Source organism: Eufriesea mexicana, unplaced genomic scaffold (assembly GCF_001483705.2).
Source record: "Eufriesea mexicana isolate 0111107269 unplaced genomic scaffold, ASM148370v2 scaffold372, whole genome shotgun sequence".
NCBI lineage: Eukaryota > Metazoa > Arthropoda > Insecta > Hymenoptera > Apidae > Eufriesea > Eufriesea mexicana.
The window spans coordinates 630,943-647,489 of NW_016908534.1; positions in this window are offsets into that span (position 1 = coordinate 630,943).

Below are 16,547 nucleotides of genomic sequence, written 5' to 3' on the forward strand. Positions count from 1 at the left end.
CTTTCCCCCGGCCCGATTCGTTATACGTCTAACAGATATTGGATAACCAAGGATGAGGTACGTACACGGATAACATCCCTGCTCTCCCTTTGCGCTGGAACAAGGTGTGCCAAAGGTAAAGAAGAGAAGCGAGGAGAAACGAAGAGGAGAAAACTGGAACGAGAACGAGAGAGCAAGTCCAAGGATGAAGGGGGTTCAGGCACGGGGGAGCATCTTACGCGATCAGACTTCATAAGCAAGCGGAGCCCCTTCGGTCTTCGAAGGCAAACAACCCTGCGCTTCCCCGCGACCCCTCCCTGCCACTTTTCCACCCCTACTCGCTTCTCTTTTAACCTCTGCTTTCTCCCGCTGCTCCCAGCGTTCGCCCTCGGGACCCACGAATCCTTCGTCCTTAAATCCTCCGGCACGGATGCGGGGGTGTACCGGCGTGCACCCTGCGTCGAATCCTCCCCGGTATTTTATATTCACCTCAAATCATGCATATTTAATCGCAGAAACGGCTCGATCTACTTTCCCTAAGAGTTAATCGCACTGCCACGAACCACTGTAAATATCCGCGTACGAATCTCCCACGCGTTTGCTGTTTCCGGATTTCTCCGCTTCCCCCCTTGGATTTCCAGATCGAAGGGAGGAGGGACGTCTACTCCCTCGTAAATCACGGTATTTCGCGAATCGAGCAGCTTCCCCGAGACATTTCCTCGCCTAATCACCCGTACACGATCGACAGGGTCATAGTGGGCCGAATTTGTCATCGCGCCGATTTTTCGCAGGGGCTGTTGAGCTTTCGCCGCCTCGAAACAAGCGGCACTCGAATCACGGTCGCGCCAAGTAGACGTCGACGTCGACGTCGACACCCGTTTCTACGTAACGCATTTATCGCCGCTTGTCGCGCTGCGCGACCGATGCAAAATTAGAGGGAAAATGGGCCAGCCGGATGTAACGTGTCGAACTGTCATCGAGGGAACGTCTCGTGTGAACGAAGCGAAGCTACAGGGGCCGGCTTCGGTCTATTTGTGACGGCCACTATGGGGTGAGTTAAGCGCGATACCGCTCGAAAACGCCCATTCAGTTCGTTCGAGACGAGTGGCGAAGAAAATTCTCCGATTCCTATTACGTTTCGAAAATTTTGCAATCCCAGGGTGCTTAACTTTTATTTTATTTCCCTTTTCCTTCGATGACTGCTCGCGCTATTAGGTTAGGAGCGTCATCCGCTTCGCTGAAGAGCAAAGAGCGAGCTTTAGATATAAATCTAAACGCGTATATTTATATATTCTTTTAAAATAAATGGAACAAAAGGTGTCGACATTAGTATAACGAGTAAATTAAATTTCCAACTCTGACACTTTGTATTTTCTTTTTCTCTCTGAGCTTAGTGTCACGTTAACAGCATGCTCACTAGCGACAGACTTAGGGTAATAGCCTGACACCACCGAAATGAAATTTGTGGTCATAATGGATAACTAATGATTTGTTAGCCCTTAACCACTAGAATGGTAATAAATGCAGACCAATTTCAGAGTCCAAACACTCGTTCTGAAACTGACTCGTTCCTGCTTTCACTAAGGGCCAATGGTTATTTCACTCCACCAAAAACTAACATTATATAAACACCTACAAAATTTGCGAAATGCCAGTTTTTTCCTCTCCGCTGATTTCTATTTTTCCGACGTAGCCTTATTGCTAGAACCAGTATTGTATATTGAAATCCGGGTTCCAACGTTAATTATGACAGTGGTCTAACTCATCAATCTGAAAGGACTGATTTTATTATTTCTTTTGTCTTGCAGTCATTTATATCGCAATAAAATAAAGCCGCGATTAATTTTATAATTAATAACTTATTTATCCCTAGATTTACGGAACCCATCAATTTGACAGAAGGGTTGCTTCAATTATACGATGGTAACAGATTTAGCTAACTTATGTTAAGACTGTTAATATTGTAATTGCTTTTAAATTAAACTAATCGTTAAAAAAAAGGCACGTGGTTGCCTTTACCTGTGAATTTGACAGGTGTCCTTAGAAATAGGTATACACATAGCGTTCGTAAACCTAGTGTTAAATCTGGTGGTATTTTTGACACGTGTTTGTGTGATGATAGAGTCATATTTTTGGGAAATTTATATTTGTGTCTTTGTATTTCCTATCTTCTGCATTCATAGTGTAGGTGGTTGCTTGCAGTGATCACATTTCAGTTCTCTGTCTCGTAATGACACCTCAATTTAATCTTATTAATAATAAATTATTGCGTTAGCTTAATACAAATCTATACATCTCGATTCTTCAATATTGTATCAAAAATAATATTCCTAAGCACAAAACTGAATATGAAAATACGTGACCTCAAGAATGGCGTTTCCACCAAGCTTATACGGAAGAAATTATTATTTTTACTGCATCACTGTCAACTTTCCGATAATTGACGAATAATATGATATTATGTCGATCAAACGGCAAAGCATTGATCAAGTGCTCTGGCAGTAAAATTAGAAAAGAAATTGAACAATTGAAGTTTCATTTGATGAATACCGAGGGTTTATTTACAAATACTGTCCCCTTTCTGTCACTTCGCAAAACTAACAATAGCGATAATAACTCCGGGATTTACATTACGATGCAGCTAAGTGATACCGGGGAATTAAACGAATTAGGAAATTTCAGGTCAGAGACTCGGTAAACCAAGAATAAATAGATAAGATGGAACTCGAGCGAACGAAGATCGACGGACAATTTGAAGCTTAACGGACTCGCGGTTAAAAATGGAGATAATGAAATATTCGTTGCGGAAGGTTGGCTGGAGCTGCTGCCTCTGCAAGCAGGACGAAATGTCACTGAACCAAAGTTGCCGACGCGAACGAGCTCGCGGAATATGAATGCGGGGGAACTGCTCGGATGCGAAGTTCGTTCGGTTAATTTGCGACTCGTAAATACGTAGATATCGACTTTCAGCCGGATGCAAGCGATATGCAAATAAGAATGCGCGTACATGCATACGCGTGTTAGCATATCAATGAAAAAGTCGTATGAATTTTTAGCGGAACCGGGCGAGCACGCGTGCTTCGATTTCCATCCGTTTTTCCCCGCTCGGTTTCTTTAATCTCGCGCAACCATAAACGCCGCCCGGCCACCATTCACGGCCAGCCATCCGCGCGAATTATCGGAAGAAATCGGCAGATGTTTCGCTGGGCATTAATTTGCATATGCAAACGGCGAAGACAACGATACGGTTTCAGTTACGGCCACCAGGCCAAATCCTATCGGCGTTCTCACGGTCGGATTTGACTTTGCCCAACTTACTTATATAACCCCCCTTTCTTCCACCCCGCCGGCGAGAGTCACTCGGGTCCCGCTCTCTCCCTGTCTGAAAGCAGCTGTACGTCGTGGATATCAAAGAAAGTCCCGTTTTAATGAAACCCAATTATACACGGAGGTCGCGGGTCACGTTCGTGGCAAAAGTTTGCATAAACGGACGGATTTGGGACAGCTGACGAATAATTTGCAAAGTTCGCAAGATGGTGCGAGATTAAAACCGCGATACTATACTCGAAGGATTGATAATGAATCTACTACATCTCGTCTTCGTCGCGAAACGTCCCTCGTAACGAAGATTAGGATAATCGCGTTGGAGGAAGGTCGCGAGGAATACGACGTTCGAGCGGAAATTGTTTTGAAAACGATGCACTCGGAGAAGGATCTCTGGCGCGTCGGAAGAGTAAACGCAGCACCGGGGGAGAAGAGTACGGAGAAGGAATTAGAGGTATAGGGTCGGGAAACGGTGTAAACGCAAGTGGAACAACGAGCGGTTGCAGGAACCTTTATCAGCCTCTGGAGGCGCGTGGTTGTCGGTTTGGGTGGAAAACTACACCGGATATAAGCAATGGATAAGAAAGTTCCGCGGGTCTATGAAAAATGCAGCGCTCGAGTTATCGTCGAGGTGAATTTTTCATCGGCGCGAGTCGAGTTGCTGCTTGCTGCTGCTACTGTCGAGCTCTGCGCCGCACCCCTTCAACGCCACCTTCCGTTTTAACCGGCTCCGTCTTTCCTTTTTTCCCCCAAACCACCCCCTCCCTCCCACCTTCGTCTTTTATTTTTTCCACTTTGTTTCTAACCTGGCCGCCTTCTCCCGCGATGTAAGCGTTCGAGGCAAGTTGCGAAGTGACCCACGACGGGGCAAACCCGCTGCAAACTTCCGACATCCTCGAGAAACGCAGCCGGGCGATTTGCCTCCCCTGTCTATGCGCCACGGGAACCTACTTTCCGAACTGCGATACACACCGCGTGGAAACTCTTCGAGGAAGCATCGTAGCGAGAACACGCGACGCCGGTGCATCCGCTGGCAGGAAACCGAGGAAACGTTAGCAAACTGCCGGTGAAACGGGCGACACGCTTGACTTTTACCATTTCGAGCACAGATCGCGTACTAGACCCCGTCGATTGCAATCTTTGATCGAAACTGACGACGAAACCGCACGAACGGCGTCCATCGATCACCGCGCAACTTCGATACACGGCGGTGACAAATGTCCGCCCGAGTTTTCATTCGGCCTATTCTTGTCTGCATACGCGTTTTATTTACGATGTCTACCATTGTCCGCGTAGTATACACAGTCGTAAAACAGCGAGCAATCGATGGCAAAATTTCGAAAAATCACGGGTCATGTATACCGGGTATTCCATTGAATAGAACGCGACGACTTCGATGATGGAATGACTGCAGTGGCGTAATTACAGCTTTCGCCGCCCCTTGCGATAGATCAAAGATATTTGATAACGCGTTAAAGGAAAAATTCGCGACGATGATTGGACTCGTTCAGCGAGCAGGTCCACGGTGAAAATTTATTTGAAATTGAAATTGAAGTAAAAATAAAAGTAAATAAATTTTTGACGACTCCGTGGAGCAGAAGGCGCTCCCGGCAATTTTTATTTGCAAAGCACGAGCACACTCGACTTACGTATTCGAATACCTCCTTAGCAGGAGACATTATTGCGTAAGATAATTAAACGGAGTCACTGGAATGGATAAATTAAATCGTCTACTATTTCTCGACCCTGTAATTAGTCGTCTACCCAAAGCGCACTGTCAAAGAACACTTCCTGCACTCCGTTATCAGGAGACAAGCTGTTAATTAAGTGAACCATTCCGTCTGCCGCTGCAGATAACAGCTTCTTGGATAACGGGAACACTTTTGTACAAGTGTAAATGTTCGCGGAAGCGGCGATCGCCGCGAGAAGATTAGAAAATTCCGATGAGCGTGGCTGCGAATGGCCTACTAAACGGAAGTGAGTAATTACGGGGGTAGGAAAAAGCGAGCAGTCGCGAGCGATCGCGGAAGAACCGGCGCGTCTAATTCGAAAAGTTTGCAAACGGAAAACGTTAACGAGAAGTCTCGTTTCCTCGCGGAAAATTTCGAAACTAAAGCTATTCCGCGTGCCAGACAAACGGGACTCTCCATACGTGCCGGGTCACGTTATAGATTCAACGACTTGGACGCGGAGGATCGAACGGCTAACGAACGGTGTTCGAACGAGAGGGTGCGAGGAGACGAAAAAGGGGTGTCGGAGTAGAAGAGGAAGAGAGAGATTTGTCGCGAGCATCGCAGATTGGAAGCACGAGACCGGGTCGCGGAAGCAGAGATAGGAGGGGTGGTTGTAGGGAGGCAGATAGGAGAAATTCTACGGGGCGTAGACGGGATAAGTTATCCCTGTGTCTCGGGATGCACACCGACATTATTTCGTATCTTGCAGGACACTTCGAGCAATGAGGACGTCCTGCAGCGTACGCTGCCGGAATCCATAACGAGGTCTTATCTATCTTAGTCCGACTTCCTTTTTCCTTTTCGCTCCCTTTCTCGCTCCTACCCTTTCTCCGCTATTTCCCGCTCCTTTTCCATTTCCTGCGCGCGGCGAGAGATGCTTTCGATTAGATCCGACTACACGCGTGTTTCTCTTTAAATTAGAACCCGCTCCGATACCCCATCCCCCTGCCGCTCTTCTTCGGCCCTTTAATTTCTGCGTCTGGAAATTAACCTTCCGCTCGCGCTGCACAGACGATTCTCGCCGGCCGCGGATCTCGAGGAGGAAAACGCGACACGGTCGGCTTGGTCCGGCTGCAACATCGATTAACGCGACACGCACGGTCGCGTCGCCGAGCGGAGTAATTGCAGGATTCAGATGCAATCAACGCGATACGCGCGATTTACCCCTAATATTTCATCCGGCCGGCTTTTCGGAGTCCGGCGAGCGATTTTTCCAGACAAACAAGCGCCGATTACATCGCCGGCACGGGAAACCGGTGTTCCGGCACAAAGGGCTCCGACGCGGCTCCGATGATATTTCTCCCGCCGCGATTTCCGGCAAGAGAAAAAGTTTTTATTCCCCGATACGCGTAGGACGGGATATAAAAAAAGCTGCGCCGGCCGATGCGAGTAATCGGCGACGTATCCGCGATACTCCGCCATTTCCGGCAACTTTTAAAGCGGCCCCGTGTTCGTACTTTACGCGCCGCGGACCGCTAATAACAAACCTCGCGGGGTGATTACACGGCGTGATTTCGCGCAGATTGGACGAGTGATTAATTCTTGCGGACAATCCGCGCAACCACCCCCTCGACAGCGACGCCGTCCACCGGAGCTCTCTCCCGTTTTCCTCTGTCCGTCGCCGCCCTCTGTGGATTTGTCGCTGGTACCAACCCCGGCAAGGATATTTTAATTCCGAAGCGGCGGCCGAGCGGTTTGAAACGGTTATTAATTCGCGCGTCGAGGGTCCAAGCGCCGGGGCCAGCCGGGCTTCCCGATGGCCAACAACGGGTGCGACGAACGCCGACCGACGACGATGCTCGTAAAAACAACCCCATTGTTATCGCCGTCCCGTAGCTCGTTTCGCAGTGGGCGGCACTCGAATTGGCGCAGGGGGCAAACAGAAAGAAACGAGGAGCGGAGTTTCGCCTATGCGCGTCCCAGCATGCTCGCTTCCTCTCCGCTCCGCTCCGTTCCGCTCGCTCCTCCAGCGGAGCGCGTGCACGCGCGATCCCGGCCTTCCAGACCCGGGATTGATTTTTGCCCGCAGTTTTCCGCGACGGTGCGACAGTTTTTCCGGCAAACGGCACGAACACGGAAACGATTTTACCCGGTATGAGACGAACGCGTCGCCGCTGCTTTCAATTATCCAGAAACGATTCCCGGCGAGGAGTTTACCGGTCCTTTGTGACCCCATCGGCCACCGGACGTTTCGAATTTTTTCCCATTTCCAATCCAAGAACGCGTCCAACGCTCTCGTTCTCGCGTTCTTTTGCATCCCCCGCGCGCGCGATGAATGGCGACGCTACGCGCGCGGTGCCTCGCGGAGGAGCGCGATCCTTTCGGATTGATTAATACCCGGCCACCCTTCGAAACTGTTTTGCGACCCTTTTTCTCTGCCGGCAGAGCAGCTCGTTTCGCCACGACAGACTCATCTCCGATTTTATGCCTCGTTTGAGGGCGCACCGGGCAACCCCTGCCTCTCCTTTGCTCCGCACCCTTCGGGACGCGCCAGGGCAGGACCCTCGTTGCAACGCAGCCACGAAAATCACAGACCACGCGAGACTCGCGGGGAACGGTCTATTTGGTATTTAAATAAGCGTGCGTGTACGCTCGCCTTGTCCCGCGGCCGTACGGGACAAGTTCGCCGAGCTTCTTTTCAAGAAAATCGGACCTGGGGCACTCTAGGATTTTTATCCCGGGACGGAGGGTACGGTCAATTATCCCGCGGCTGGTAAGTAGGTATACCGATCCCGGTGACGCCAGACGTGCATCGTAAAAGGTATTCGCGAATGCACACCTGCGATCTTCGGAGAAAGCTCGTACGTCGCTGCAGCGACTCTGATAGTCGATTTCTTTTCTCCTTTTTTTCCGCTCTTCTCGTCGCGAGTACGACGAAACGGAGAATAGCAACGCGATGTTTGGAAAAGTTGGGGAACTCGTTAGAACGCTATACGCGTGGCAATTTTCGTATCCGGTGAGGACCCTCGTGTTCGAAAGGGGAAAAGATTTTGTTCACGACCGAGGAACACGAGCTTATTTTTCGCCTTTGCAACGAGTTTCCGTTCTTGTTATTAAGAGCGCGCAAAGCGTGGAAGCAATAGGAGCAGCGAAGCGAGTCCGAAGAAGTTTGCCTGCGTTGCTCGTTAAAAACGTACCGATGAACAGATTACGAGAGTTCACGGAGCCGATCGATTCGTTGCGTGCGTGGTCGCTGGGAAAGGAATAAACGGGGCGAAACGGAGGATCGATGCGGAGAGGAAGAATATCGCGGGCCGGAAGAATCGGTTGCCGATCCTCGGGGGAAAGGGCACGGGGCCCGGGGTGGAATTCGCGCGAGTTAATTCAGCGATTCCGCCGATAACGGAAGCCCTTGAAAATAAAGTTGCCAGCTTTTCCGGCCAGACACGACCGAGTCAATATTGTCTTGCCGTGCTAAGCGCGTTAAAGTACGCCGCGAGAGCGGTGCCGTGCAGGAAACTTTACATATCTCGGTGCGTAGTTGCGAACAAACTTGACGGAATCCAACGATAAGGTAAAGCTCCGTCTCTTCGTTGTTTCCATCTGCTGCTAAAAATAAATACACCGCGAGCTGATCGTCAAAAAGGGACTCCGTGTCGTTCGATCGGCCGCAGCCATGCGTCATTTTGAGCGACAGGAAAAAATAGCCACCACCACCGAATCCCTAAATCCCTCGCTAGAAATACGTTTCCCCGGTGACATGGCCGTTTCTACGATTCCGATTTAGGGTCACGTCGCTAGTAATCGGTACCGGGTACTGGTGTCGGGGTGCCTCGGGTATTTCGGTACCCCTCAACGGTACCAAGATCCATTTCCCAATTATTTCCATGCTGATATTTATACGAAAAACCGTGTACCGAGGCTCTCGAGATAAAAGCGTTATTCTCTCGTTTTCCTGGGGTACCAACAATAAACAATACGAGGGAAAATGGCGGGCCGGATGTCTACCGGTCGGGGTACAGGTTCGCGGACATTTCATTAGTAATATGCACGGCAGGTTCGCACCGTGCTTTCATTGCGCTTTCGACGATATCGCGTTCTACGATAAAACGTTGACAAAGCTTCGCTCGGCAGCGTATCGTCTCCATTGAAATACGACGGCGTCGCGCGCTGAAAATTTCGACACGGTTATAGAAGATCGCGTAAGTCGATCATTTACCCGGGAATCCTTGTTAATCGTCTTATACGATTAAACAGGCCACATTTGCCGTTAATAACTTTTAATTGCCAAAGCGAGGATCCTCCCCGACGCGATACGTTATTAGCCCCCCTGCGAGTTTCGCGCGATCTCGCGACGATGGCGGCACGCGCCGCGGATATCGCTTTAATCGCGCGTGCTTAAATCCGAAAACGGGGTAATCCGGGGGTGTTGGCGCGTTGTATAATAACGTTGCCACGGTCAGGAGTTTGTCGCGTTCTTCCTCGAAAGCAATAGAATCCGGCGAGACTTTTCAGAAGTACGTAACTTTCAGTGACTCGACTATGGCCGGGAATAAAGTCTCGAGTATCCGGTACTCGACCATAGCCGTGGAACCCGCCGCGATAAAATCTAATGAGACGTCGGAGAACTCGAGGATCCCACGAAGAACGAAATTACAGATTCTCTACCCTATATTTTGTCCGTCTAACGTTCGACGTCCGATCTTTTATTAACGCCCGGCCCGAAATCGACTTTTCAATTCCGCCCGGACTCCGACCGCGCCTCCCTCGCGACGCGCTCTACTCGCCCCGAGAAACGTTAATCTACGATATCGATGTTTCCATCGATGCGCCGTTTAATTCACTCTAGAATCCGCGGAAACACCTTTTTCAGGCTCCTTAAGAGACGCCCGAAACGTTTAGCCTCCTAGCCAAAGCTGGCAGCCGCTGATTGCGTCAGCGTTGCTTCTTGCCGGGATAATCCGGGTCTTGGAAACTCGTTTCGAAATCGACCACGTGCAGCGCAATTCTTTTTTATATATACCGGGTGGTCCGCGCGACCGGGACCAACGTCGGACCCGCGGGGGTTGCAGACGCGGAGGAAATTTACGAGGTAAAAGAAAATGGCATCGAATGGCGCATTTCTTACTTTTTGCCAGCTCCTACTAATGGGTTAGCCTCGAATAGATGGACGAATGAATAAATGAACGACTCTGTATGTTTTCTACTTCGTAGGGGGCTTCGGACCGTTGCACCTTTATTCCATTCGATCTCTATTTTCCCGAATAGAATCGTGCATGTTTCATGCCCCAATGGATGCATCTTTACATTCTCTGCGGGAATTTATCGCGGGACTTAAACCGAAGATTGGTTAGCTTAAGAGGTATCGTAATTTTATTTTCGACCCACATGCGCTCGGACGTCTTGATTCAAGTATAAATACGATACTGCAAGAATAGAGTTAAGATATCTCGTGAATTATTTAATTTTTCGTCGAAACGCCCTAGTTGTAGTTCTAACCGTTACAGAGCTGTAGTTGGGCCCAGCTCGCGTGCAACTATTCCCTCGACCTTTCCCGTTTACCTCAACCTTGTCGTCTTTCGTATCCTTCGCCGAGGTTACAGCAAAATCGAACGAACATTTTCATATTTTTCCAGATATTTATCCTTGAGAAGAATAAACAAGACACCCGTTGTATAGCGTTGCGATTGAACGACATTAGGGATGAGAATTGCCGATTAATGGGTATATTTACAAACACGGACAAGTTCGGACACGAACCCCGAGGTTGCGTCGGAACGACGAAACGTTGAAGCGATGAAAGAACAAAGAGCGTAGAAGGGCAAGTTGCTAGCACGGGGAGAGAACGGAAAGGATTGACGAGGAATAACATTTATACGGGAGGAGTGGGGGAACGTCTTTGGCGAGGCGATAAGATAGAAGAGAGAACGGAGAATACGCCCGCATGGATATATCGCTTTCCTTTGTCAAATGTGCTCCGTGCACGGCTGGCCGGCGTATCGTTCGCATTAGCCTCTTTACGATCGATTAATTCCTCGGCTGCGGAACAAAACATCTAGCCGTGTGAACGATCTACAAAGTCGCCGGCGGCGCTCTGTCACGGGCTTTGTCGACGCGTTTAGACGGCAAAGCGCGCGCGATAAAAATACCCGGATAAAAACCGCGATATCTCACCCGACGATTAGCATTAGCTCGATCTCTTCGAGCCTTCCGCTCGAATTTCCTTTCACCGGCGAGAACGCAACCTAACCTAACCTCACTCTCGCGCGCGCTCCTAATCGAGTCGAATTACACGCGTGAACATGGTCGATCGTTCGGCCAATCGCGCCTCGAATAATCCGAGCTGTAAGTGGCGTGAATTAGTTCGAACGAGACGACACCTCTCGTGCGAGCAGCGAAGATGTCAATGGTCGTGTTCCGCGTTTACACGAGCATCGCGAATTATCGAAGCTCGCGGGCCGCGATTCTCGAATTAACGAGCCTGGCTCACGTACTAATGAAAACGTACAGTTAAATTAGCAGCATCGACCATTTGGGCGTACGCCAAGCGGCTAATTTACAAGCACAATAATTCCGAAGCAAAGTTCAGGCCGGATTAGCGGAGAAAGCCGCGACAGCTTTAACGAGTCCCGTTTACGAAAGCGAGGATACAACGGAAATGTGTTTACTTACTTTTCCACGATTCGGCCAACAGCCGTGTCCCAGTGTCGCTCCGGGATCCCAGCAAGCTGATATATCTCGCGCAGAGGCCCGGCAAGGCTGGCCAAACGGTATAAACAGCGACAAAAAGCACCAAGATAAACAAACGTTGATCGTCACGTGGCACACAGGGGATACGCACTACGGAAATCCAGTGACCGATTCCCTTCCACGAATAAACAAAACACTGAACGCGACGACCGATCGACAACGTTTCTTTCGCTCTCGTTGCCTTCTAGCTCCGTCGTTTACCTCGCACTGTGAAACACGGATCACCTTTCCACGTCCTTTCTTTCTTTCGCTCCCTCCCTCTCTCGACGAGCCACGACCGTAGGCGTCACGTAGTCCGAACGACGAAACGGACCGTTGCCACTATTTTGGCGGGTTTCCTGAAGTCGCCGCTAGAGCGCCGCCTTCGATTCTCGATCTCGCGTCGCTCTGATTCGTCGGCCCTTCACATCGATTATCGCTCCTTGTCACGCGACCGCGAAATACGTTGTCGAACGACCACACAGTCACCGCAGCTCTTCGCGAGTCTCGTTGCCGCGAATAGGAACGGAACTACAACGACGACGACAACAACAACGACGACGACGAACGAGCGAGAAAGGACACGAGGTAAGCGCGTCGAGAGGAAAAATCGACGCGGCGAGTGGTCGTGCACGAGTGTAGCGAGCGTCGAGAAGAGGTCGAGAGAGAGGAACGACCGACGCGGCGACGGTCGCGTGGTATCGATTCGTGGCCGTGGAAAGCCGGCGAGGCAGTCGAGATAGAGAGAGAGAAAGAGCGAGAGAGAGCTTTTTCTTCGCGTTCTCTCCCTCTTCTCCCCGCTCTCGTGTGTCCTCTCTCTCTCTCTCTCCCTCCTTCCCTCTCACCCTTCTTTGCGAGCCTCGTGCGACGCGGTCAGCGTACGTCCCAGTGTCCGAGAGTGGCCGGTATATAAACCCTCTCGCTCTCTCTCTCTCTCTCCCTCTCTTTCTCTCCCTGTATCCGTAAATCGTACGATCGAACGTCGCCTCCAGCCAACGATGCCGTGTTATTTACGACAGAGCGAGAGTGGTCGTTACGCTACAACGGCGACAACGTGCGTACCGGTACGACGCGTACGTACTACGGAAGACAGACGCGTCTCCCTCGAACGTCCGGGTCGGACTGAGCGTGGCAGGGCGAACCGGAGACCCACGGAGTCGTTCGAGGTACCGACTACCCCCACCCGGAGGAGCCACGCTTCGGCTTTCCCAACCCTCGTCAACCGCCTTCCCCTCCCAAACCCCATCCGTGCCTAGCGATGGCCATTCGATATTCTCTGTGTCGCAAGTTTTCGAGCAATTTACTAGTACGAATGTTCGAATCGCTCCGAGCACCGGTCGAGTTTAAAAGTCTTTCGAACAGGCTCGTCGATCTACGTGAATTTAAAACACTCGAACGCCTCGAAACACCCCGAAACCTTGCGAAACCGGATAATCTTTTAAGCTTCGTATACGAAACCGAATTTTCTCCTTTCGCGAGGAGAATGTTTACAACGACAGCGTTTATCGATCGGTCCGTATAATTCGATTGAAAAATTCCACAAATATTTATCGGAGACGTATACGCGTATACTTCGCGTTCGAAAAGTTGGAATATTTATCGAAAACGAAGGCAATTCCTTTCGTATCGCCAAACGTGATAAAGTACGTATATAATACGGGATTTTGAACGTCGGTAAAAATTTTCGAGCCCGATTGGAAATTTTGATCGCGCGCTCGACGAGACTCGAAGTTTCTCAAACCCATCGCTACGCGCACCCTACCCTTCCACGTTCTCCCTTTCTCTTTTCCTCCAACTTCTGCTTTTCCCGTTCTCTCCCTCTCCCTCTCGCGATCTTGCTATCCCTACCTATATTTCCCTACCCTTCCGCGTTGCTCTGTTCCTCTTTTCTACCGCCTTTCTCCCTTCTGCTCTCGCCGTTGCTCTCTCCCTCCCTCTCTCTCTCTCTCTCTCTCTCCAGTACTGCCGTACACCCTTGGAGCTGCCTCTCCTCCTCTCTTCTCTACCGACCGTACTCCATCCCGTACTCTTCCTTCGGTCCTCGCCGTGGCACCTTTCGCCCCCTACTTCGGGGGTTTAAGGCCCGTTCAGCCGCAGTGTTGCCAATTTAGCGAGAGCGCCACTCTTGACAGTGGATCAATCTTTTTATTGATTTCGTTTAGAACAACACCTCTTTTCTCTCCACCTGTACACGCGTCGCAACAACGATACTCTATTCCCATTTTCAGGGGGTAGTTGCGAGCCCCGAGCATCGCGCGCGGCGTATCAAACCCGCTCGCGCACTCTCCGAGCGTGGAGGCAAAGAAACCGAAGAGCGTTTCTCGATTACAGGACAGGTAGATCGGAACGATTCGATTAATCGGAAATGCTCGTACGTGTCCATCGAAGATTGAAATCCCGGCGATAAATTCTCATTGTCGTCAGGCCGCGTTACTTATGCAGTCGGCATACTGTATTTCGCGTCGTCGTTTAAACCCGCCACGAAGATCGGGTTTTGGTACGTTGCCATGGCTTCGCGGATCCGACGCCGACGTTGCTTTCCCCCGTTTCTTCCTTTTTTCATACATTCTGTCACTGATATATCGCGCGTATCCGAATCGCGCAAACGTGATTTATGCCGCTCATTGCGCAAGAAAGATAGCCAAGGCAGTTTTCGAAGCGACTGCCACGCGAATACGTCTGCCGAATCAGGCCACCGCGGAAACCCAAATTCACGGGTCGCGTAATGGAATTTCGTACGCGTAGCTTTAAACTCCGATCGATAGCGAGTCGTCACCGAGTACCGAGATTAACCTAATCGACCGGTGTGAAAAATGGAGAAGAGTGAAATGGGGGGAAAAAAGCAACGAGGACTCGGTCACTGTCGGCGTCTCCAGCCTGCAAGGTAGCGTCGTTTGTCATAGAAGCTGCTGCGTCTCGGTGCAACTGGTTTAATCTCCTCCCCTGCCATCCCCTGGTCACCTTTCTCTCCGGATCGCTTAATTGCCAAATAAATCTATCTAACTAGACAACTAACGGTAAACTAGCCGTATAATCCGACTTGTTCCCATGCTCGCTACGTGTAACCGGCAATTAAAAGGCAACGGGGTAGGACGTTATTATTAAGCATGCAAAAAGTTTACTGCCCGTGTGTAGCAGCTACTTTAAAAAGTACGCGAACGCGAACCGTGCCCGGTCACCGGCCAGATCTTTTTACATAACATGTTTATTAATCACGAGTTACATCGCGGCTGGTCGCGTGCAATTTTTCCAGCGTCCTGGAAATCTGCGGGGGCGTCGAGACCTCGGAAGGCGTCGAGGGGCCGCGAGGCGTGGAAAAATCAGAACGGTGTCGAAAAGAAATGGCTGGGAGGAAGTTTAAAAGGGAACGGCAATTCCGAGGTCAAAGGCTTTGGACAGGAGGATATCGACTCGCCGTGAGAGGACTGCAGCCGATAGGGTGAAAATACATTGTACGTTCTTATGTGCACCGTAACCGACCCGCTTTTCAGCTTTCTCGCTCTCGCGAAATAAAAATTTGAACAGCGTGGCCAGGATTGAAACGGTCTCGCAAATATCCCCGCGATATTCCCTTGTCTCTGGAGATGTCGGCTACCAGCCGTCGAACGGCTGACCATTCCCGGCATACCTGACCACAACCAGACGAATTCCTTTTTTTCCAGCGGCTACGATTCGTCCAGATTTCATGAAGCTGTCGAAAGGATATCTCCGACATCGACGAGCTCGTCTCTTCGACATCTCGAGCCCGGTGTTAGTCTAGTTTGACGAATTCCGGTGGTATCGAATACCGGGGATAATTCTTTTACTAATAACCGTCTTTCACCCGCGTCGTTCCATTTGTCCATCCCGTGGCTGAGACCCGAGTATTCCTTTAATAAAATGTTCCGGAATTTTCCAACGAAGGTAGTGTCGGGAGGATATCAGTTCCTTTTTCTATTACATTTGCCGGGATCAAGAACGAATCTCGCGCGGCAGCGGGGTACCAGCGGGAAGCTCTTTCGCGCTACGATGAAAGCCAAAAACGGTAATCCGCTCGTTCTCGCTGAAGAGCCAAAGGTTTCTCGCGAGCACGTGAAAACCCGGCCTAAAGAAACCGGGAACACCGGTCTCCTCGTTTTCCGGACCCTTCGTCTCCTTCGACTCTGCTTCTTCCATCAACCTCCCCGCGAATTCGACGAAACAAGGGGACATGGACCCTCGTCGAGCGGTTAAGATATTTCACGTTGGATCACCGGCCATCCCTTCGCTCGTATATCCTTCGAAACCTCTCCACGGTTTAATTCGATCGGTCGAATGCAAATGCGACGAACGTTACGGAACTCGTGTTACGTGTGCCCTGTTTATCGACGAGCGTTGTAACATTCGCGAGAATTCGATGGATTGAATGGTGAAAAGCTCGATGAACGGACGAAGAAGCAGCGCTTATCATTGGCATGTTCCGGAACGGATTGCAAGCCGCATAAAAAGGAGAAGCACGAAGAAATCTCGTTGAAATAACGGACGAAAGAGCGCGTTCGAAACTAAATATCTCGCGAATGGAAAGAAGGAAGAGGAGCATTCCACGCCGAGGCTGAATCGCGCGTGCTGCACGGTGGAAAATTTAAAAGTTTGCCACTGTGGAACTCCGGAAATAAGAATTTTATGGATTATACAGTACAGGTGGAGAATTCCGCGTTGCCCCCCGTGCACCGAGTAACACGGCAAGTTTAAAAACACTCCAAGAATGCATTATCGTGTCATTTCCAAACTACAGTGGGCCCCGCGTACGTGCCGAACGCGACCCCTTTCTTGCGTTAATATTCAACGCGTTCCATCGAAAATCGATTACACCTACCTTTCTTA